This window comes from Bufo bufo, chromosome 5 (assembly GCF_905171765.1).
Source record: "Bufo bufo chromosome 5, aBufBuf1.1, whole genome shotgun sequence".
NCBI lineage: Eukaryota > Metazoa > Chordata > Amphibia > Anura > Bufonidae > Bufo > Bufo bufo.
In genome coordinates this window covers 555,691,780-555,714,659 of record NC_053393.1, presented here as the reverse complement: position 1 = coordinate 555,714,659, position 22,880 = coordinate 555,691,780, and the positions used below count along the sequence as shown (strand labels likewise).

Genomic DNA, 22,880 nt, shown 5'->3' with positions numbered 1-22,880 from the left:
TGCTCAGAAAGTCAGAGCTGCTTCAAAAAGCGGAAATTCACATTTTTGTACCATAGTTTGTAAACGCTATAACTCTTACCCAAACCAATAAATATTCACTTATTGCATTTTTTTTTTTATCAAAGACATTTAGAACAATAAATTTAGAGAAAAATTTATATAGAAATGTAGTTTTATTTGAAAAATTTTACAACCGAAAGTGAAAAATTTCATTTTTTTTGCAAAGATTTCGGTCATTTTTGATATAAAAAAAAAAGTTAAAATGTCAGCAGCAATGAAATACCACCAAATGAAAGCTCTATTAGTGAGAAGAAAAGGAGGTAAAAGTCATTTGGGTGGTAAGTTGCATGACCGAGCAATAAACGGTGAAAGTAGTGTAGGTCAGAAGTGTAAAAAGTGGCCTGGTCATTAAGGGGGTTTAAGCTAGGGGGGGCTGAGGTGGTTAAGGGATCGCTTGACTTTGGGGGTCATTCTCACATATCTCTGCCAGACACCACGTTTAAGGTCTAAACACTGTGCTTTATTGCGGCATATCCATGTGATCATAATGGTACAACATAAACTCCTGCCCGTCCAGGCACTACCTATACAACCTCTGCCCCTACCTTACAGTGTGTGAACACATATGGCTTTCTCAGCCTCACATTCCTGTAAACTACAGGCCAGGTACCTGTTCAGTACCTTTGGGAAGGGGGGGGTTGTGGTAGTAGTCCTCCTAACTCTGACCTAGGGACCCTTCCACTGCAGGTGTCTTGGCGTCCCCCCCCCCCCCCTCCCCCCAAACCCTCACCTGGGTGAGGGAACCTGTAATGGATTAGGGGTGTGGACTGAGTCTCCCGCTACCAACCTGACTCCCAGTCCAAAGAAATCCAGCCCATACAACTTTAACCAATCTCCAGCAAGCTATGCCTTACTGATGCAGTACTTTTCTGCATTTCAGCTACCTCACCCAGTGAGACTGAACCACCAGGTGAGATACACCCCCCCAAGTTCACATCACCAAAATATATATATCAAATTGCAATAGGGCCCATACAGAGCACCCACATATTCTTCTGCCCACTACATGGTAACCAGAGCTCTGAAAATTGGCAGGAATGGAGGGTGAGGTGGTAGAGGAGGCCAACTGCACACCCGCCTCACACTACATTCGTATAACATTTTATGTGAAATCAAAGAAAATGGGGGGGGGGTGAGGCTCTTTTCTATGGAAAGGTTTTTAATATCTGCAGCATGAAGACAAGCTTTGGATATCAAACACTCAGTGGCATCAGATTGCATAGAAAAAATATACAAGAAAATAATAAAGGTAAATTCTTAATAGTAAAACTATTTACTTAATTGAGAATGTAAGGTATTTAATACCATCAAGAACAGGAGAACCTCTTCCTAACAACTCCTTTCTAGCCTGCTTTATAGTTATTGAGCAGGCTAGATTTATGACCTGGGGGGGGAGGGGTTACGGGACCTCCTGCTAACAACTCCATTCTAGCATGCTCCACGCTGAACAGACTAGAAGACTGAGACTAGAATGGAGTATTTAGAAGGAGGTCCTCCTCTATTATCAGTAATATAAGCTGTAGAGGTGTTAGAAGGAGGTCCTCCTCTATTATCAGTAATATAAACTGCAGAGATATTAGGAGGTCCTCCTCTATTATCAGTAATATTAGCTGCAGAGATGTTAGAAGGAGGTCCTCCTCTATTATCAGTAATATAAGCTGTAGAGATGTTAGAAGGAGGTCCTCCTCTATTATCAGTAATATTAGCTGTAGAGATGTTAGAAGGAGGTCCTCCTCTATTATCAGTAATATAAGCTGTAGAGATGTTAGAAGGAGGTCCTCTATTATCAGTAATATAAGCTGTAGAGGTATTAGAAGGAGGTCCTCTATTATCAGTAATATAAGCTGTAGAGGTGTTAGAAGGAGGTCCTCCTCTATTATCAGTAATATAAGCTGTAGAGGTGTTAGAAGGAGGTCCTCCTCTATTATCAGTAATATAAGCTGTAGAGATGTTAGAAGAAGGTCCTCCCCTATTATCAGTAATATAAGCTGTAGAGATGTTAGAAGGAGGTCCTCCTCTATTATCAGTAATATAAGCTGTAGAGATGTTAGGAGGTCCTCCTCTATTATCAGTAATATAAGCTGTAGAGATGTTAGGAGGTCCTCCTCTATTATCAGTAATATAAGCTGTAGAGATGTTAGAAGGAGGTCCTCCTCTATTATCAGTAATATAAGCTGTAGAGATGTTAGAAGGAGGTCATCCCCTATTATCAGTAATATAAGCTGTAGAGGTATTAGAAGGAGGTCCTCCTCTATTATCAGTAATATAAGCTGTAGAGATGTTAGGAGGTCCTCCTCTATTATCAGTAATATAAGCTGTAGAGGTATTAGAAGGAGGTCCTCCTCTATTATCAGTAATATAAGCTGTAGAGATGTTAGAAGGAGGTCCTCCCCTATTATCAGTAATATAAACTGTAGAGGTGTTAGAAGGAGGTCCTCCTCTATTATCAGTAATATAAGCTGTAGAGGTGTTAGAAGGAGGTCCTCCTCTATTATCAGTAATATAAACTGCAGAGATATTAGGAGTACCTCCTCTATTATCAGTAATATTAGCTGCAGAGATGTTAGAAGGAGGTCCTCCTCTATTATCAGTAATATAAGCTGTAGAGATGTTAGAAGGAGGTCCTCCTCTATTATCAGTAATATTAGCTGTAGAGATGTTAGAAGGAGGTCCTCCTCTATTATCAGTAATATAAGCTGTAGAGATGTTAGGAGGTCCTCCTCTATTATCAGTAATATAAGCTGTAGAGGTATTAGAAGGAGGTCCTCCTCTATTATTAGTAATATAAGCTGTAGAGATGTTAGAAGGAGGTCCTCCTCTATTATCAGTAATATTAGCTGCAGAGATGTTAGAAGGAGGTCCTCCTCTATTATCAGTAATATAAGCTGTAGAGATGTTAGAAGGAGGTCCTCCTCTATTATCAGTAATATTAGCTGTAGAGATGTTAGAAGGAGGTCCTCCTCTATTATCAGTAATATAAGCTGTAGAGATGTTAGGAGGTCCTCCTCTATTATCAGTAATATAAGCTGTAGAGGTATTAGAAGGAGGTCCTCCTCTATTATCAGTAATATAAGCTGTAGAGATGTTAGGAGGTCCTCCTCTATTATCAGTAATATAAGCTGTAGAGGTATTAGAAGGAGGTCCTCCTCTATTATCAGTAATATAAGCTGTAGAGATGTTAGAAGGAGGTCCTCCCCTATTATCAGTAATATAAACTGTAGAGTTGTCAGAAGGAGGTCCTCCTCTATTATCAGTAATATAAGCTGTAGAGATGTTAGAAGGAGGTCCTCCTCTATTATCAGTAATATAAGCTGTAGAGGTGTTAGAAGGAGGTCCTCTACTATTATCAGTAATATAAGCTGTAGAGATATTAGAAGGAGGTCCTCCTCCTGGAGTCAGTAACCTAGTCTTTTCTATACAGAGCCGGCTAGAATGGAGTGGGCAGAAGGAGGTCCTCCTGTATTTGCTGTGGCTTATTGAGTTAATATTGGTCCTCTCTGACAAGTCCTTAATCTGGTCGGCTGTGGCAGATAAAACTGTGAAATTTAATGTTTTATAAAACTGAGAAAAAATTACTATACTCACGACAAAGATTTCATATGTGGGGGAACAAGCCACACACCCTCTTGGCTCGACAGCTTCGGGACTCTGGCACTATAAACACTCCGACTGCTATGAGGCGAAGTGATGGTGCAATAGTATATGACCCAGAGGCCATCTCTAACTTATTCCATGACTATTATAAGGCGCTTTACTCTATCCCCCAACAACTTCCATCTGACCCGGGGCGAAGTCGGCTCCTCCTGGATTCCTTTCTTTCTAAATGCAATCTTCCTTGGTTGTCTGGAGAAGCTCTTGCCTCATTGAACACGCCTATTACTGTAGAGGAATTGCAGGAGGTACTGAAACAACTGCCCAATAATAAAGCCCCTGGGCCAGATGGTCTGCCATACATTTATTATGCAACTTTTTCCGACATCCTTCTGTCACACATGACCCTATTGTTCAACTCTTTTTTTACAAGGATCCCCAATACCCACTTCAATGTCGCATTCCTATATAACTTTAATACCTAAACCAGGTAAAGATCCCCTAGAATGTGGAAATTACAGGCCCATTGCACTTCTCAATTCGGATTTGAAAATCTTCACGAAAACTTTGGCTAACTGGCTTTCTGACTGGTTACCCCAACTGGCCCATAAGGATCAAGTGGGCTTTGTCCGAGACCGACAAGGCGGAGATAATACAAGGCGGACCATTGATCTAATTGACATCACGAATAGACGCAGGGACTCGGCTTTGTTGCTAAGTCTTGACGCGGAGAAAGCGTTTGATCGCTTAGGGTGGCCTTTTATGTTCTCTGCTATGGAGGCCTTTGGTTTGAGAGGCCCTTTCCCTACAGCCCTTCATGTCCTATATGCCCAACCCACAGCGACGGTGAAAATGAAGCATGCTCATTCCTTATCTTTCCCTATAAAAAAATGGTACGCGTCAAGGATGCCCGCTATCCCCTTTGCTATTCGTTCTATGCATAGAACCCTTAGCGGCGGCCATACGTTCTCACCCTGATATCCATGGGATTAAAGTGAATGCAGTTGAATTCAAACTCTCACTATTCGCTGACGATATTTTACTGACATTAACTGACTTGCATATTTCGCTCCCTAACCTTTTTAAATTACTAGAGACTTATGGTAGACTATCTGGTTATAAAATTTAATTCCATAAAAACGGAGGCCCTCCCCCTTAACCTACCTCCTGACAATTTGGCCACCTTGAAATCTAGCTTCCACTTTCAATGGACGGAAACGTCGCTGAGGTATTTGGGGGTAAATTTAACCCCTACTTATTCCTCGTTATACACAAAATTTTCCATCTACGTTCCGAGAACTCAAAACCTTGCTGATTAAATGGATGCCTCTTCCCATCTCCTTATTGGGCCGTATAGCGTCAGTCAAGATGAATATTTTGCCGAAATTACTGTATTTGTTTGAAACTCTCCCAATTCCTGTTCCTGAGAAGGAGTTGCGTAACTTCCAGTCATGGTAAAAGATCATGTGACGTACCATGTGATGACCAGAGTGACGTCATCCCAGGTCCTTAAACTATAGTTAATGCTCTCCACAGGTCCTAGACAGTAAAAGAGTCAGACGGAGATGCCCAGCATCGCGAGCAAGTGGATTAAGGTGAGTTAAATGACTTTTTATTTTTTTTTAACCCCTCCAGCCCTGTTTTACTTAGCATTCTGTATTCAGAATGCTATTATTTTCCCTTAGAACCATGTTATAAGGGAAAATAATACTATTTACAGAACACCGATCCCAAGCCCGAACTTCTGTGAAGAAGTTCGGGTTTGGGTACTAAACACGCGCGATTTTTCTCACGCGAGTGCAAAACGCATTACAAGGTTTTGCACTCGCGCGGAAAAATCGCGGGTGTTCCCGCAACGCACCCGGACATTTTTCCGCAACGCCCGTGTGAAAGAGGCCTAAGGGTTCTCTGAACATCAGTTTTTCTTTTTTCCCCTTTTTTATTTTCCCCTGTGTGTCGTGTCATTGTCACTATTTTATGTCCGTTCTTTGTACCAACTCTCAATGTGCCTATTGGCTTCTGATGCAAAATATGTATTTTGTATACCAATGGACACTTCTGATATTGATATTATGCAATATGACATTGTACCTGTATTGCTTCTCACTGATATGCAATGTGATATTGTATCTGTATTACTTTTTCATTGACAAAAATTAATAAAATAAACAATTAAAAAAAAAAAAAACTGTGAAATTAAAATACATGAAGGGTGTACTCACATGCGGTCGGCTTTTAGAAGCGGCATTTTGATTGACACTTGTGTGTTTTATTGGCAAAACCACGCAGCCATTAATGAGTGTTAACAAAAAATGGCCGCGCTGTGTGAACGGTAAAACTCTGATCCTGTCGGCTTAGGCTACTTTCACACTTGCGCTTGATCGGATCCGTTCTGAACGGATCCAATCATATTAATGCAGACGGAGGCTCCGTTCAGAATGGATCCGTCTGCATTAATAACTTAGAAAAATTTCTAAGTGTGAAAGTAGCCGGAGCGGATCCGTTCAGACTTTCAATGTAAAGTCAATGGGGGACGGATCCGCTTGAAGATTGAGCCATATGGTGTCATCTTCAAGCGGATCCGTTCCCATTGACTTACATTGTAAGTCTGGACGGATCCGCACGGCCAGGCGGACACCCGAACGCTGCAAGCAGCGTTCAGCTGTCCACCTGGCCGTGCGGAGGCGAGCGGAGCGGAGGCTGAACGCGGCCAGACTGATGCAGTCTGAGCGGATCCGCATCCATTCAGACTGCATCAGGGCTGGACGGAAGCGTTCTGCTCCGCTCGTGAGCCCCTTCAAACGGAGCTCACGAGCGGACAGCAGAACGCTAGTGTGAAAGTAGCCTCAGAACTACATCATTGGTGTAGGAAATGAGAAATGAGCCGGGCCACCCCGCCCCCGCCATTCCTCCTTATTTACAACTGGTGTAAGTGACTTAAAAGGTCGTATATATTTGAAAATAAATGACCCCCTTAGTTTTATTTTTATGTATTTGTGAAAACAAGCAGAATGGAATTTTTTCTATTACATCGATAAAAATATATATAAAAAAATGATATAGGAAATTCATAAATCTAGTAAAACAGTTTCCAGAATTAAGAATGCAAAGAATTTATTAAGTAACATGAAGAACAGGAGGACCTCCAACTAACCACTCCATTCTAGTCTCAACCGGGCACGGAGCCCCTATGTCCGGTATACTGGGAGGGGGAGGGGAGCTGAGGGACCCCCATATGTTGTCTGTGAATGTGGTGTAGCTCTGCGAAGCCCCTTGTCAGCCCGGGCCCCTGAAGCAGCCGCTACTGACACCAGGTAGTATCACACAAGAGAGGATTAGATACACCGCTCAGCAGGCAGTATCACACAGGATAGGATTAGATACACAGCTCAGCAGACAGTATCACATAGGAGAGGATTAGATACACAGCTCAGCAGACAGTATCACACAGGATAGGATTAGATACACAGCTCAGCAGACAGTATCACACAGGATAGGATTAGATACACAGCTCAGCAGACAGTATCACACAGGATAGGATTAGATACACAGCTCAGCAGACAGTATCACACAGGATAGGATTAGATACACAGCTCAGCAGACAGTATCACACCTGATAGGATTAGATACACAGCTCAGCAGACAGTATCACACAGGATCGGATTAGATACACAGCTCAGCAGACAGTATCACACAGGATAGGATTAGATACACAGCTCAGCAGACAGTATCGCACAGGATAGGATTAGATACACAGCTCAGCAGACTGTATCACACAGGATAGGATTAGATACACAGCATCACACAGGATAGGATTAGATACACAGCTCAGCAGACAGTATCACACAGGATAGGATTAGATACACAGCTCAGCAGACAGTATCACACAGGATAGGATTAGATACACAGCTCAGCAGACAGTATCACACAGGATAGGATTAGATACACAGCTCAGCAGGGAGTATCACACAGGATAGGATTAGATACACAGCTCAGCAGACAGTATCACACAGGATAGGATTAGATACACAGCTCAGCAGACAGTATCACACAGGATAGGATTAGATACACAGCTCAGCAGACAGTATCACACAGGAGAGGATTAGATACACAGCTCAGCAGACAGTATCACACAGGATGGGATTAGATACACAGCTCAGCAGGCAGTATCACACAGGATAGGATTAGATACACAGCTGAGCAGACAGTATCACACAGGATAGGATTAGATACACAGCTGAGCAGACAGTATCACACAGGATAGGATTAGATACACAGCTCAGCAGGCAGTATCACACAGGATAGAATTAGATACACAGCTCAGCAGACAGTATCACATAGGATAGGATTAGATACACAGCTCAGCAGACAGTATCACACAGGATAGGATTAGATACACAGCTCAGCAGACAGTATCACACAGGAGAGGATTAGATACACAGCTCAGCAGACAGTATCACACAGGAGAGGATTAGATACACAGCTCAGCAGACAGTATCACACAGGAGAGGATTAGATACACAGCTCAGCAGACAGTATCACACAGGATAGGATTAGATACACAGCTCAGCAGACAGTATCACACAGGAGAGGATTCATAGGCGTGCGCACACCCTAATCATCACCTCCGTGCTGCACTGCCATCTGCCAACTCCTGATGCGATCCTTCACATAGGCTTCAGGCTAAGGGTCTGAAGCCTATGAGACAGTAGAGCGCTAGAATGGATTTGCTCTAGGGAGGTATGATGTCGGGAAAGAGGCGGAGTCTCGTCATACAGGGGGCGGGGCCTCAAGATATGCAGGAAATTCAACAGAGCACATTGCAGAGAGGAGCAGAAGGTTAGAGGGGTCTGAAGAGAGGGGGGGAAGTGATGTTATTTACCTGGGGACTGTGCTGGAGGGGCTAAAGGCAGGGAGAGTGATGTATTTTACATGGGACTGTATGCTGGAAGGGCTGAAGGCAGGGCGTGATGTATTTTACATGGGACTGTATGTTGGAGGGGCTGAAGGCGGGAGAGTGATCTATTTTACATGGGACTGTATGCTGGAGGGGCTGAAGAGCGCCATAATTATTACTATTAGGGTTCATTCACAAGTCCGCAGTGTTTTGCGGATCCGCAACATACCCGCCTGGCACCCCCATAGAACAGCCTATTTTTTTCCAGAGCCGCGGACCGGAAGTTCGGCAGGCCGCTCCGGAAATGCGGATGCGAAGAGCACACTGTGTGCTTTCCGCCCCCATGGAGAATGCATGGGTCCGCACCCGTTCTGCACAATTGCGGAATGGATGCGGACACATTTTGCGGACGTGTGAATGGAGCCTAATACAGAGGGGGCCATTATAATATTAAGAATAATAACACAGAGGGGCCAGTATATATTATAATTATACGGAGGGCATTATATTTATGGGCACTACGGGGGAGGGGAGGTCTGTCATCTGAGGAGGAGAGTAAAGTGAGAAATCTAAACATTTTCTGTGAAACTATTCAGATACGCGGCTGAAAGAAGGTGTCATGGCGGTCTTATCTCCGAATGAAGATGTTGAGGAAGGTCGACATCACAGGAGACGTCACTGGATGTAACAGGTATAGTGCGTCTGTACTCTACTGTATATAATAATGTCCATCCACATATCTGTTTGGGGGGGGGGGGCTATAGGATTTAGCCCACACGGCCGCAGTCCGGCCCCAGACTTCAGGTCACACTGTGCGTGTTCTGCATTCTGGGGCCTCATAACCATTATCTGTACTCGGAGAGTTATCACTGTCATCTGTGGTGTTACATAGGACTGCAGGTGACATCTACTACATTATCTGTACTCGGAGAATTATCACTGTGTTATCTGTAGTGTTACATAGGACTGCAGGTGACATCTACTACATCATCTGTACTCAGATAGTAATCACTGTCATCTGTGGTGTTACATAGGACTGCAGGTGACATCTACTACATCATCTGTACTCAGATAGTAATCACTGTGTCATCTGTGGTGTTACATAGGACTGCAGGTGACATCTACTACATTATCTGTACTCGGATAGTTATCACTGTGTTATCTGTGGTGTTACATAGGACTGCAGGTGACATCTACATTATCTGTACTCAGATAGTTATCACTGTGTCATCTGTGGTGTTACATAGGACTGCAGGTGACATCTACTACATTATCTGTACTCGGAGAGTTACCACTGTCATCTGTGGTGTTACATAGGACTGCAGGTGACATCTACTACATTATCTGTACTCAGAGAGTTATCACTGTGTCATCTGTAGTGTTACATAGGACTGCAGGTGACATCTACTGCATTATATGTACTCAGAGAGTTATCACTGTGTTATCTGTGGTGTTACATAGGACTGCAGGTGACATCTACTACATTATCTGTACTCAGAGAGTTATCACTGTGTTATCTGTGGTGTTACATAGGACTGCAGATGACATCTACTACATTATCTGTACTCAGAGAGTTATCACTGTGTTATCTGTGGTGTTACATAGGACTGCAGGTGACATGTACTGCATTATTTGTAAAAAGATTGGGGGGAGAAATACTTGGCTTGCCCCGGGTGCTGGCAACCCACGGTACACCACTGGAATCTGCCCTGTATGTTCCCCGCTGCTTGCTACCCCTCCTCAATTACACCCCTGTATAATGTACCCTGATACCCCTCAGTTATATGATACTGTATAACTGAGGGGTATCAGGGTGAATTACAGGGGGTAATATAACTGAAGGATCAGGGTAAATTATACAGGGGGTAAAACTAAGGGGTATTGGGGTACATTATTATACAGGGGTAATATAACTGAGGAGGGCTATCTCAGGGGACATGATGAAGGGATAATATAACATATAATATAAGTTATATCACCCCTGTATAATAATGTACCCTGATACCCCTTAGTGTATTTGTGTGTGTGTGTGTGTATATATATATACGCATATACGCGCGCGCGCCGTGTGTTTGTGCTTTAGGGTGCACACCTATGAGAGGATTAGATACACAGCTCAGCAGACTGTATCACACAGGATAGGATTAGATACACAGCTCAGCAGACAGTATCACACAGGATAGGATTAGATACACAGCTCAGCAGACAGTATCACACAGGATAGGATTAGATACACAGCTCAGCAGGGAGTATCACACAGGATAGGATTAGATACACCGCTCAGCAGGCGGTATCACACAGGAGAGGATTAGATACACAGCTCAGCAGACAGTATCACACAGGAGAGGATTAGATACACAGCTCAGCAGACAGTATCACACAGGAGAGGATTAGATACACAGCTCAGCAGACAGTATCACACAGGAGAGGATTAGATACACAGCTCAGCAGACAGTATCACACAGGATAGGATTAGATACACAGCTCAGCAGACAGTATCACACAAGATAGGATTAGATACACAGCTCAGCAGACAGTATCACACAAGAGAAGCTGTGATCCAGGCTCAGCAGGCTGTATCTCACATGAGAGGCTTAGATACGGCTGTGCTGGCCGCTCCCAGTGTTTGGGGCTCTGGAGATGGTGAGGGAAGCGCCTGTGGCCCTCAGTGATGTGAGGAGAGGAGCAGGAGCCATGTCTGGGTGTACTAACATGGCCGCCGGAGGTGTAGGGGGCGGGGCTAGTGCTGACTGACCAGTGTGCCGGGCGGGGCCAGCCCTGTGACGTCACACCGCAAAGCATGCTGGGAGAGGAAACCTCCAGGAACCTGAGGGAAAGAGGAAGTTCTGCTGGAAACGTCCTGTGAAGAACGAGGCTGAAGTTGGTTTCTTATACATTACTATGACAAATAAACCTTTTTTCCTCTTATTCCTCTGCAGTAAATCTGTTTTTTTTTTTTCTACATAAATGTTAAATATTATTTGTGAACAATCAGATTAATAAAAAAAACACGACATTATTGGTGTTTTTACTGAAAAAAACGATAGTGAAAAATGGATGAAAAAATATGCATTTTGAATAAGTAACTAAGGAATATAAGGGGTTAAACGCAGTAGGGCCACTAATCTAAGGGTGGAAATATAAAGAGTAAGGGCCCCTCCATAACACCCAACTGTACCCAGCCTGGCCCAAACTGTGGATTGGCAGGAAAACAGGTGCCAACCTTGCCAACTATATACATTTTCAGCATTTTGAATAAGTAACTGAGGAATTTAAGGGGTTAAACGCTGTTGGGCCACTGATCTAAGGGAGGGAATATACAGAGTAAGGGCCCCTCTATAACACCCAACTGTATCCAGCCCGGCCCAAACTGTGGATTAAAACAAGACCTATATTGTATCGTTGTAAATATATGGACCTACAGATAACGGGGGAGATTTATCAAAATCTGTCCAAAGGAAAAGTTGATGAGTTGAACATAAACCAATCAGATCGCTTCTTTCATTTTGTAGAGTCCTTGTTAATAATGAACGAAGCGATCTGATTGGTTGCTATGGACAACTCAGCAACTTTTCTATGGACAGGTGTTAATAAATCTCCCCCAACATGTTATTTTTTCCCCCAGAGAAATGCACTGTGTGGAAACAATACTTTCCGAGAGTTGTTAAACTGCACCCTCATAACTCTTCCAATATTCCACCTCGTGGTCTGTAGGTGGAGAATCGGACGAGTTACGTCACCGTGTCCTCAAAGAGCAAAGATACATTGTTAGTCTGAAAAAAGAGAAACATAATTAAATAAAAGGCAAGTCTCATAGATCATAGATTGTGGGGGTCTAATCACAAGAAAGCTTTCTATTGGTAAGTTTGTTCATCTTTTTGAGTTTGATCAGAGTTGTCAGTGAGAGATTTACAGAGACGAGCCGACTAGCAGCTGCGTTAGCCACAAGAGGTAGGAGCTTGCTACTTGTGTCACTTTTTTCTCTTGACAATGGGATGGAAAAGGTTTTTTGACCAGAAAGAAACTGAAAAAAGAGTAATAGAGCTCTTTATTCAATATAAATTGCTATTGGGAAAGGATGGCTACAGAAAGTCCTGTTCTGTGTGGGGGAAGATTGGAACAATTTGTCAACAAGAAAATGGCTACATCAACTATGGCATGATGATAGAAGAAAAATGTGCACAAGAACAGAAGGATTAACTGTACAAGTGCAGCCACAGAACAGAGAAAGTCCTATTGAGGAGGAGAATTTTGCTGATTGTTCAGGTGATGATGATGACAAACTGTATTGTGTGTGTATCCAGAAAAACAATCCAAATGAGCCTTATGCCCAATGTAGTAGATGTGAAGATTGGATATAAAAGTATTCAGGATATTGCCACAATCTCACCATGGTTGTGCCCTATGTGCACAGAAAAAGATAAAGAAAAATACACTGAACAAAATGTTAAATCTGATATTTTCATTAAAACCAGCAGAAAAATGTTATTTACGGACACTGAGCTACATGAAAAATTCCAGAATATGGAAAAAAGTGATAATATTTCAGAGACATTTGAGGCACAAAATTCTACCCCATTGTCTGAATGTGAAGAAACGGTTTCTTTTAGAGACACAACGACTCCATTTATGGGGCGGTCAGAACCAGAATCTGGTCAAGGAGAGGTTTTTTCAGCACACTGTCCTTCACAGTTTACTCTGTCTGTTTCAATGGAGGAATGGGTAAAAATTAAACCCCATAAAAGAAATGGCTACCGAGTCTTAAAACATGGCTGGACCGTTGTTTTATGCAAAAAAATATGTGAAATTAATAATTTTTGTGTATTGAAATTTAGATATAACAGAGTTAAAACAAAACATTCAAGGAAGCAAAACTGTGTCTACTGGCGTGTAAAAGCTATTTGCAAATTTAATGGATGCACCCAATATACTTTTTCAATTCTGAAAAAGCCCAAAAAACACCATAGACAGGTTATTTTCAGAGTAAATGTGACAGGCTCCATCAATCATTCAGAAAGACAGACTTATAGAAGGCACACCCGTGATGAAGAAAGAAAGCGTATTCCCACCCAATTGAGTGAAACGAGACCAATGCTTTTATATACCAAACAAATGGCAAACGCAAATACAGAACAACTTAAGTTTGGTCATTTAAGCTCGGTTAAAAGTATTGATGTTCTTCAGAAAATTTCAAGTGAAAAGAACTTACAGAATAGAATAGACAAAAATGATTTCTTGGATTATAGGAATGGTGCCATTTATAATACACCTGTACTCAGACACTCAATTGTACCTCTTAAAAGATTTTCAAAATTCACAAATATGCAACCTTTATCTTGATGCAACTGGATCAGTCATAAGAAAGCCACAAGACATAAATCAAAAAATACTATATTATGCTTTATGCATTAATTTAGAGAAACCAAAGAAGGTTGTTGTGCCACTTGCAGAACTGGTCTCCTCGGACCACAGTACACCAGCTGTACAACATTGGCTAGTACCAGCTATACAACATTGGCTAGTACCAACTGTACGACATTGGCTAGTGCCAACTGTACGACATTGGCTAGTACCAACTGTACGACATTGGCTAGTACCAACTATACAACATTGGCTAGTACCAACTGTACGACATTGGCTAGTACCAACTGTACGACATTGGCTAGTACCAGCTGTACGACATTGGCTAGTACCAGCTGTACGACATTGGCTAGTACCAGCTGTACGACATTGGCTAGTACCAGCTGTACGACATTGGCTAGTACCAGCTGTACGACATTGGCTAGTACCAGCTGTACGACATTGGCTAGTACCAGCTGTACGACATTGGCTAGTACCAACTGTACGACATTGGCTAGTACCAACTGTACGACATTGGCTAGTACCAACTGTACGACATTGGCTAGTACCAACTGTACGACATTGGCTAGTACCAACTATACGACATTGGCTAGTACCAACTATACGACATTGGCTAGTACCAGCTGTACGACATTGGCTAGTACCAGCTGTACGACATTGGCTAGTACCAGCTGTACGACATTGGCTAGTACCAGCTGTACGACATTGGCTAGTACCAACTGTACAACATTGGCTAGTACCAGCTATACAACATTGGCTAGCCTGTCTATGTCGGGACTTCACAAATATTTGTAATAAAAAACTAACACCGCAAAAAATAGAAGTTGATTTTAGTTGGGCACTTTATTCATGCAACTTTACATGCATTTAATCAAGTTAGTATTACCGAATACCTAAAAAAGTGCTTTTTAGTCTGTGAAGGTAAAAGATCCTGTGATTTCACTGTTTTACACATCGGTGCAGCACATAGGATAAAACTAATTTCTGTAAAAACACACAGAACAAATACAAATAAGGATACAAAAAAACTGTTCCTGTATTCATTTGCAGTTCTTCAAAATGCTACCAATCTCAATGATATAAAAATTCAAATATCACGAATGACCTATGTACACTATGCAAAACTAAAAACAGAGGCCTGCCAAGAGTGCAAAGACCTGTTAACCAGTGCAATTCATAATCAAAAAATTGACGACATTAACAATTTGCTGGAAAATGATAGTGATATCAACTTGGAAAATTGCAAAGACAGTGATGTAAACAGGAAAAAAAAATCACCGTTTTCAATTATGATGCTAAAACTGATATGTGAAAAAAAAGAAGAAGCTCAGAGGGATTGCAAAATGGAAAGATCTTGTGATCCAAATCCTTTTCTTTGTCCCGCACTTGTTGCCATTTTAGAAAATTACGCTGCAACAATACCAATGTGGAGTGGTATAATGCTGCCATCTAATAACCCAGAACACACCAGAGACACCAATTCATCTGTTGAAAACTGGTTTCGGATTACAAAAAACATAATCTTAAATAACAGACTATATCGACGGCCTGGGGATTTCTTGCAGGTGATGCATGAATTTATGCAAGGCAGGCACCTTATAATAAAGGACAAATACGGGCACCTTATAATAAAGGACAAATACAGGCACCTTATAATAAAGGACAAATAGAGGCACCTTATAATAAAGGACAAATAGAGGCACCTTATAATAAAGGACAAATACGGGCACCTTGTAATAAAGGACAAATACGGGCACCTTGTAATAAAGGACAAATACAGGCACCTTATAATAAAGGACAAATACAGGCACCTTATAATAAAGGACAAATAGAGGCACCTTACAATAAAGGACAAATACGGGCACCTTATAATAAAGGACAAATACGGGCACCTTATAATAAAGGACAAATACGGGCACCTTACAATAAAGGACAAATACGGGCACCTTATAATAAAGGACAAATACGGGCACCTTGTAATAAAGGACAAATACAGGCACCTTATAATAAAGGACAAATACAGGCACCTTATAATAAAGGACAAATACAGGCACCTTACAATAAAGGACAAATACGGGCACCTTACAATAAAGGACAAATACGGGCACCTTGTAATAAAGGACAAATACGGGCACCTTGTAATAAAGGACAAATACAGGCACCTTATAATAAAGGACAAATACAGGCACCTTATAATAAAGGACAAATAGAGGCACCTTATAATAAAGGACAAATACGGGCACCTTGTAATAAAGGACAAATACGGGCACCTTATAATAAAGGACAAATACGGGCACCTTGTAATAAAGGACAAATACGGGCACCTTGTAATAAAGGACAAATACGGGCACCTTATAATAAAGGACAAATACGGGCACCTTGTAATAAAGGACAGGGGAATTAGAGGACCACACGGCACTGCGCCATCACCATTGGCAGCTATTCAGTGTTCACGGACTTCAGCAAAAATAAGGAACATGTTCCTTCTTCTCTCTGAACAATATCAGAGGCGGAATTGTCCACTTCTGAAATTCTGAAATTCCTCAGTGTGAACGGGTCTCGCGGAGTTAACACTGATACTATGTTCACATAGGATTCAGCAGTGTGAACATACTCTAAATATACTAACCCATTGGTGTTTGTTTTTTCTTCTCATTACAAATCTGTGTATCCTGTGGATTACTTCAGATTCAGTGGACTACAGTGACCAGCGTTTTTTTTGGTTTAATAATAATAAAATTGTTAACGAGGGCTTGTTAGAATGTTTTGTTTTTAGAACGTTTTTTTTTAAATTTACTTTAAAGAGTCCATTACTAAGCCAGGGCTTAGAGTTAGCCACAAAAACAGCTAGCGCTAACCCCCAATTATTACCCCGGTACCCAATGCCACAGGGGTGCCGGGAAGAACTAGTACCAACAGGCCCAGAGCGCCAAAAATGCCCTCCTGGGCCTAGGCGGTAACAGGCTGGCGTTATTAGGCTGGGGAGAGGTTGTAACAATGGTCCTTGCCCACCCTGGTAACTCTAAGCCCCCGTTTAGTAATGGACTCCATCTATAAGACAGCTTCCACTACTAAGCCCGTAAAGTAAAAAAAAAAGAAAAAAAAAACATGTTTATAACTTTTTATTTCAAAAACCACTCCCCCACAAGCTCTCATTAACCATTTTATTAACACAAAAAATAATAAAATAATGCTGCTCATCAATGTAGTCCACCAACTGAAGGAATCCACAGAATCCACAGATCTGAAATGAGAAGAAAAAAACGCCAGAGAAAAATAGGTTAGTACATGTATTGTCACAACTACTGATCCTTAGAGTAAGGACATGCTGGGAGATGTAGTCATCCGCCGCCCGCACATCTTCTACCCGAGGAACACAACTACAACTACAAAGTCCTGAGACTTTTTGTGCAACTTTTAAAAATGCTGTCAAAAGCAATTTTTTTAAGCGAGGTCTGACCTTGCTGATACTGGCGACTTTTTAAAAGGGTTTTGCCACTAGTTTGACTTTTGCACTTGATAAATTCCTGACCACAGCAAAGTGAAAACTGAAAATTTTTAAAGTTAAGGCTGATTGGTTCTTTATTCTTACCCACAAAAGTCGCACAAAAAACGGCATAGGCGCACATTTCACTTATGTAAGGGGGAAAAAAATACTCTAAATCCATTGTTAAATGTCCCTCATTGAGTTCTTGACATGAAGATTTTTCTCCTTTCCAAAGGAGTAACAAAGGTCTCTTTTATAGGGTGACAACAAGCAATATTTTCTAACAATACAAAATGGCTTCAGGGGCCGGGCATTACCACAGCGGCGCTCATGCCCGAGTGGACTGGTGGGTGTTGGGGCTCTACAGCGCGGGCAGATTTCACACTCTCCTTGTGTAATACAAAGATGCCCTTCCACACCAAAAAATATTAGCACTTGATTTTTGGCCACTACCTTTTTGGATATAATATAGGGGCCATTATTCTTCTAATTTGTTTCCTAACGTGAGTTACCAAATGGGCTTTAACCCCTTAAAATCACCAAAATGCTGAAAATGTATATAGTTGGCAAGGTTGGCACCTGTTTTCCTGCCAATCCACAGTTTGGGCCAGGCTGGATACAGTTGGGTATTATGGAGGGGTCCTTACTCTTTATATTTCCACCCTTAGATTAGTGGCCCAACAGCGTTTAACCCCTTAAATTACTCAGTTACTTATTCAAAATGCTGAAAATGTATATGGTTGGCAAGGTTGGCACCTATTTTAATGCCAATCCACAGTTTGGGCCAGGCTGGGTACAGTTGGGTATTATGGAGGGGTCCTTACTCTTTATATTTTCACCCTTAGATTAGTGGCATAACAGCGTTTAACCCCTTAAATTACTCAGTTACTTATTCAAAATGCTGAAAATGTATATAGTTGGCAAGGTTGGCACCTGTTTTCCTGCCAATCCACAGTTTGGGCCAGGCTGGGTACAGTTGGGTATTATGGAGGGGTCCTTACTCTTTATATTTCCACCCTTAGATTAGTGGCCCAACGGCATTTAACCCCTTAAATTCCTAAGTTACTTATTCAAAATGCTGAAAATGTATATAGTTGGCAAGGTTGGCACCTGTTTTCCTGCCAATCCACAGTTTGGGCCAGGCTGGATACAGTTGGGTATTATGGAGGGGTCCTTACTCTTTATATTTCCACCCTTAGATCAGAGGCCCAACAGCATTTAACCCCTTAAAATCACCAGTTACTTATTGAAAATGCTCAAAATGTATATAGTTGGCAAGGTTGGCACCTGTTTTCTTGCCAATCCACAGTTTGGGCCGGGCTGGATACAGTTGGGTATTATGGAGGGGTCCTTACTCTTTATATTTCCACCCTTAGATCAGAGGCCCAACAGCATTTAACCCCTTAAAATCACCAGTTACTTATTGAAAATGCTCAAAATGTATATAGTTGGCAAGGTTGGCACCTGTTTTCCTGCCAATCCACAGTTTGGGCCAGGCTGGGTACAGTTGGGTATTATAGAGGGGTCCTTACTCTTTATATTTCCACCCTTAGATCAGAGGCCCAACAGCATTTAACCCCTTAAAATCACCAGTTACTTATTGAAAATGCTGAAAATGTATATAGTTGGCAAGGTTGGCACCTGTTTTAATGCCAATCCACAGTTTGGGCCGGGCTGGGTACAGTTGGGTATTATGGAGGGGTCCTTACTCTTTATATTTCCACCCTTAGATTAGTGGCATAACAGCGTTTAACCCCTTAAATTACTCAGTTACTTATTCAAAATGCTGAAAATGTATATAGTTGGCAAGGTTGGCACCTGTTTTCCTGCCAATCCACAGTTTGGGCCAGGCTGGGTACAGTTGGGTATTATGGAGGGGTCCTTACTCTTTATATTTCCACCCTTAGATCAGAGGCCCAACAGCATTTAACCCCTTAAAATCACCAGTTACTTATTCAAAATGCTGAAAATGTATATAGTTGGCAAGGTTGGCACTTGTTTTAATGCCAATCCACAGTTTGGGCCGGGCTGAGTACAGTTGGGTGTTATGGAGGGGTCCTTACTCTTTATATTTCCACGCTTAGATTAGTGGCCCAATGGCGTTTAACCCCTTAAATTCCTCAGTTACTTATTCAAAATGCATATTTTTTCATCCATTTTTCACTATCGTTTTTTTTTTAGTAAAAACACAAATAATCTAGATTTTTTTTTTATTAATCTGATTGTTCACAAATAATATTTAACATTTATGTAGAAAAAAAAACAGATTTACTGCAGAGGAATAAGAGGAAAAAATGTTTATTTGTCATAGTAATGTATAAGAAACCAACTTCAGCCTCGTCCTGTAAAGAGGCTCTGATGTCCGGACAGCGGGAGGGAGAGCCCCGGCCTGAGGAGGAGCAGGTACCGGGGAGCCGGGGGCGCAGTCAGTAGTGCAGTGTGTGATGTCTGTCACAGCTGGTGCTTCAGTAGTGCAGTGTGTGATGTCTGTGGCAGCTGGTGCTTCAGTAGTGCAGTGTGTGATGTCTGTCACAGCTGATGCTTCAGTAGTGCAGTCTATTCTGTCTGTGGCAGAGGGGGCTTCAGTAGTGCAGTGTATGATGTCTGTGGCAGCTGATGCTTCAGTAGTGCAGTGTGTGATGTCTGTCACAGCTGATGCTTCAGTAGTGCAGTGTATGATGTCTGTCACAGCTGATGCTTCAGTAGTGCAGTGTGTGATGTCTGTCACAGCTGATGCTTCAGTAGTGCAGTGTATGATGTCTGTCACAGCTGGTGCTTCAGTAGTGCAGTGTATGATGTCTGTCACAGCTGATGCTTCAGTAGTGCAGTGTATGATGTCTGTCACAGTTGATGCTTCAGTAGTGCAGTGTGTGATGTCTGTCACAGCTGGTGCTTCAGTAGTGCAGTGTGTGATGTCTGTCACAGCTGGTGCTTCAGTAGTGCAGTGTATGATGTCTGTGGCAGCTGATGCTTCAGTAGTGCAGTGTATGATGTCTGTCACAGCTGGGGCTTCAGTAGTGCAGTGTGTGATGTCTGTCACAGCTGGTGCTTCAGTAGTGCAGTGTGTGATGTCTGTCACAGCTGGGGCTTCAGTAGTGCAGTGTGTGATGTCTGTCACAGCTGGTGCTTCAGTAGTGCAGTGTATGATGTCTGGCAGCTGATGCTTCAGTAGTGCAGTGTGTGATGTCTGTCACAGCTGATGCTTCAGTAGTGCAGTGTATGATGTCTGTCACAGCTGGTGCTTCAGTAGTGCAGTGTGTGATGTCTGTCACAGCTGGGGCTTCAGTAGTGCAGTGTGTGATGTCTGTCACAGCTGGTGCTTCAGTAGTGCAGTGTATGATGTCTGTCACAGCTAGTGCTTCAGTAGTGCAGTGTATGATGTCTGTCACAGCTGATGCTTCAGTAGTGCAGTGTATGATGTCTGTCACAGCTGGTGCTTCAGTAGTGCAGTGTATGATGTCTGTCACAGCTGGTGCTTCAGTAGTGCAGTGTATGATGTCTGTCACAGCTGATGCTTCAGTAGTGCAGTGTATGATGTCTGTCGCAGCTGATGCTTCAGTAGTGCAGTGTATGATGTCTGTCACAGCTGATGCTTCAGTAGTGCAGTGTGTGATGTCTGTCACAGCTGATGCTTCAGTAGTGCAGTGTATGATGTCTGTGGCAGTTGATGCTTCAGTAGTGCAGTGTATGATGTCTGTGGCAGTTGATGCTTCAGTGGTGCAGTCTGTTATGAGTGCTGCAGGATCCTCCCCTCAGTCTGCTGGATGTGACGGGGTTGGTGCTGCTGCGGGGGAGGGTCTCCCAGTGGACGTCCTATGACAGACCTGGAGGAGGAGCGCCGCCGATCCAGCCACAAGTCACAGGGAGAAGCCGAGAACGGGATAAAACCAGCGACATGTTTATACGGCAGGGACCGATCCAGCAGCAGCCGCCACGTCCACCGGGGCTCGTGACCACGGCACCTGGAGGCGCAAAAACCTGGAACTATAAAACAGGGTTAAAAAAAAATAGTCAAATCCCCCCCCCCTCCCCAAAGTTAAAAGTACATAAACAACACACGTCGCCGGCGCCTCCGCCATTAAAATGTACAAGGATTTAGCGCAAATGGGAAAATAAATAAAACCGCCATCCACAATACGGCGTCAGTGAGAAGCAGAGACTGGGAATGCGCACACAGCGCCGCACACGTTATGGCGGTCAGAAGATGGGGATGCAGAGAAAACATCAGTAGTAAAACACAATAAAACCTGTATAAATGTGGTGTCGCTGTAATCGCACCGACCGGAGGATGAGGGGAACCGGCCAGGAAACGCTGGGACAGCAAAACCAGGAAACTGCCCGAATTGTGGGTGTTTTTTTTTTTTTATCCCCCAGTTGGAATTTTCCCGCTTCCCACTACATTGTGTAGAACCGTAACTGGCGCCATTACAAAGTACAACTGGTCCCACAAATAACAAGTCCTCGTCCGGCGATGTTAACGTCCTCGTCATCTGTGTTAATGGGAAATAAAGAAGTTCTGGCTCCGGGAAGGCTGGGGGTAAACAATCAAAAATTTCATTATTATGAAGGGGTTAACCCCTTAGTGACCACCCATACGTGTTTTCACGGCGGTCACTAAGGGGCCTTAGGCTGGGCCGCCGCGTTTTTACGGCGGCACAGTTTAAGCGCCGCGCGGCTCCCCCGTGCCGCGGGGAGCGCGGACCTGGCTCTCACATGAGAGCCGGGTCCCTGCTCTAACAGCCCGGAACGGCAGGAGTGCCGATCCGGGCTGTTTAACCCTTTACATGCCGGGCGCAATGGCGCCCGCTGCATGTAAAGTGGTGACAGAGGGAGCGGACTCCCTCTGTCTCCCATCAGCACCCCGAAAATGCGATCGCGGGGTGCTGATGTGCTGGGAAGCTTACCTTGCTTCCGATGAGGGCCCGAGCCTGTCTTCAGTTACTTCCAGCAGGCTGTGCCTCTCTGGCGCAGCCTGCTGGTCAATGTTCGAATAGCATTGCTATTGAAATGCAATGCATTATAGAGATAATGCATTACATTTTAAAAGCAATCAAAATACTGTATATTATAGTCCCCTTGTGGGACTATTAAGTAGTAAAAAAAATAGAAAAAAAATACACATTTATTAAATAAAAAAAATTCCATAAAATAAAAAAATATGCCTTTTTTTCCATTGAAAATACGCTTTTCAATGAAAAAAATTTCAAAAAGAAAATATCCCCCATATGTTTGGTATTGCCGCGTCCGTAACGACCGGGACTACATAAATATTACATAAATTATCCCCTATGGTGAACGCCGTAAAAAATAAAAAATAAAAAAAGACAGAATTTCTAATTTATTCTTAGTTTCCACCGAAAAAAAACGTAATAACAAGCGATCAAAAAGCTGCATTTACTCCAAAATCATACCCATGAAAAATACAAGTCGTCTTTCAAAAATCAAGCCCTCACACAATTCCATATAAAAAAATAAAAAAAAGTT

At 42.7% G+C, this 22,880-nt stretch overlaps 2 protein-coding genes across 16 annotated transcripts in view; one reads left to right on the top strand and one right to left on the bottom strand.

Annotated features, from left to right (window-relative positions):
* The window catches only part of LOC121000834 (zinc finger protein 383-like), a 1,218,895-nt gene that overhangs the window by 458,409 nt on the left and 737,606 nt on the right, over window positions 1-22,880 (top strand). For 2 of the 15 annotated variants that reach the window (XM_040431525.1, XM_040431530.1), the window contains exon 1: window positions 19,743-19,793. The exons of 12 other annotated variants lie outside the window; for them this stretch is intronic. The gene's annotated coding sequence lies outside the window, so the exon portion shown is untranslated. Of the gene's footprint in view, window positions 1-19,734; window positions 19,800-22,880 lie in introns of those variants that run through there. One more of the 15 variants, XM_040431526.1, reaches the window with a different exon arrangement.
* Window positions 1-22,880, bottom strand: part of LOC121000850 (gastrula zinc finger protein XlCGF26.1-like) — a 106,779-nt gene that overhangs the window by 19,877 nt on the left and 64,022 nt on the right. The gene's annotated exons all lie outside the window — the stretch shown is intronic.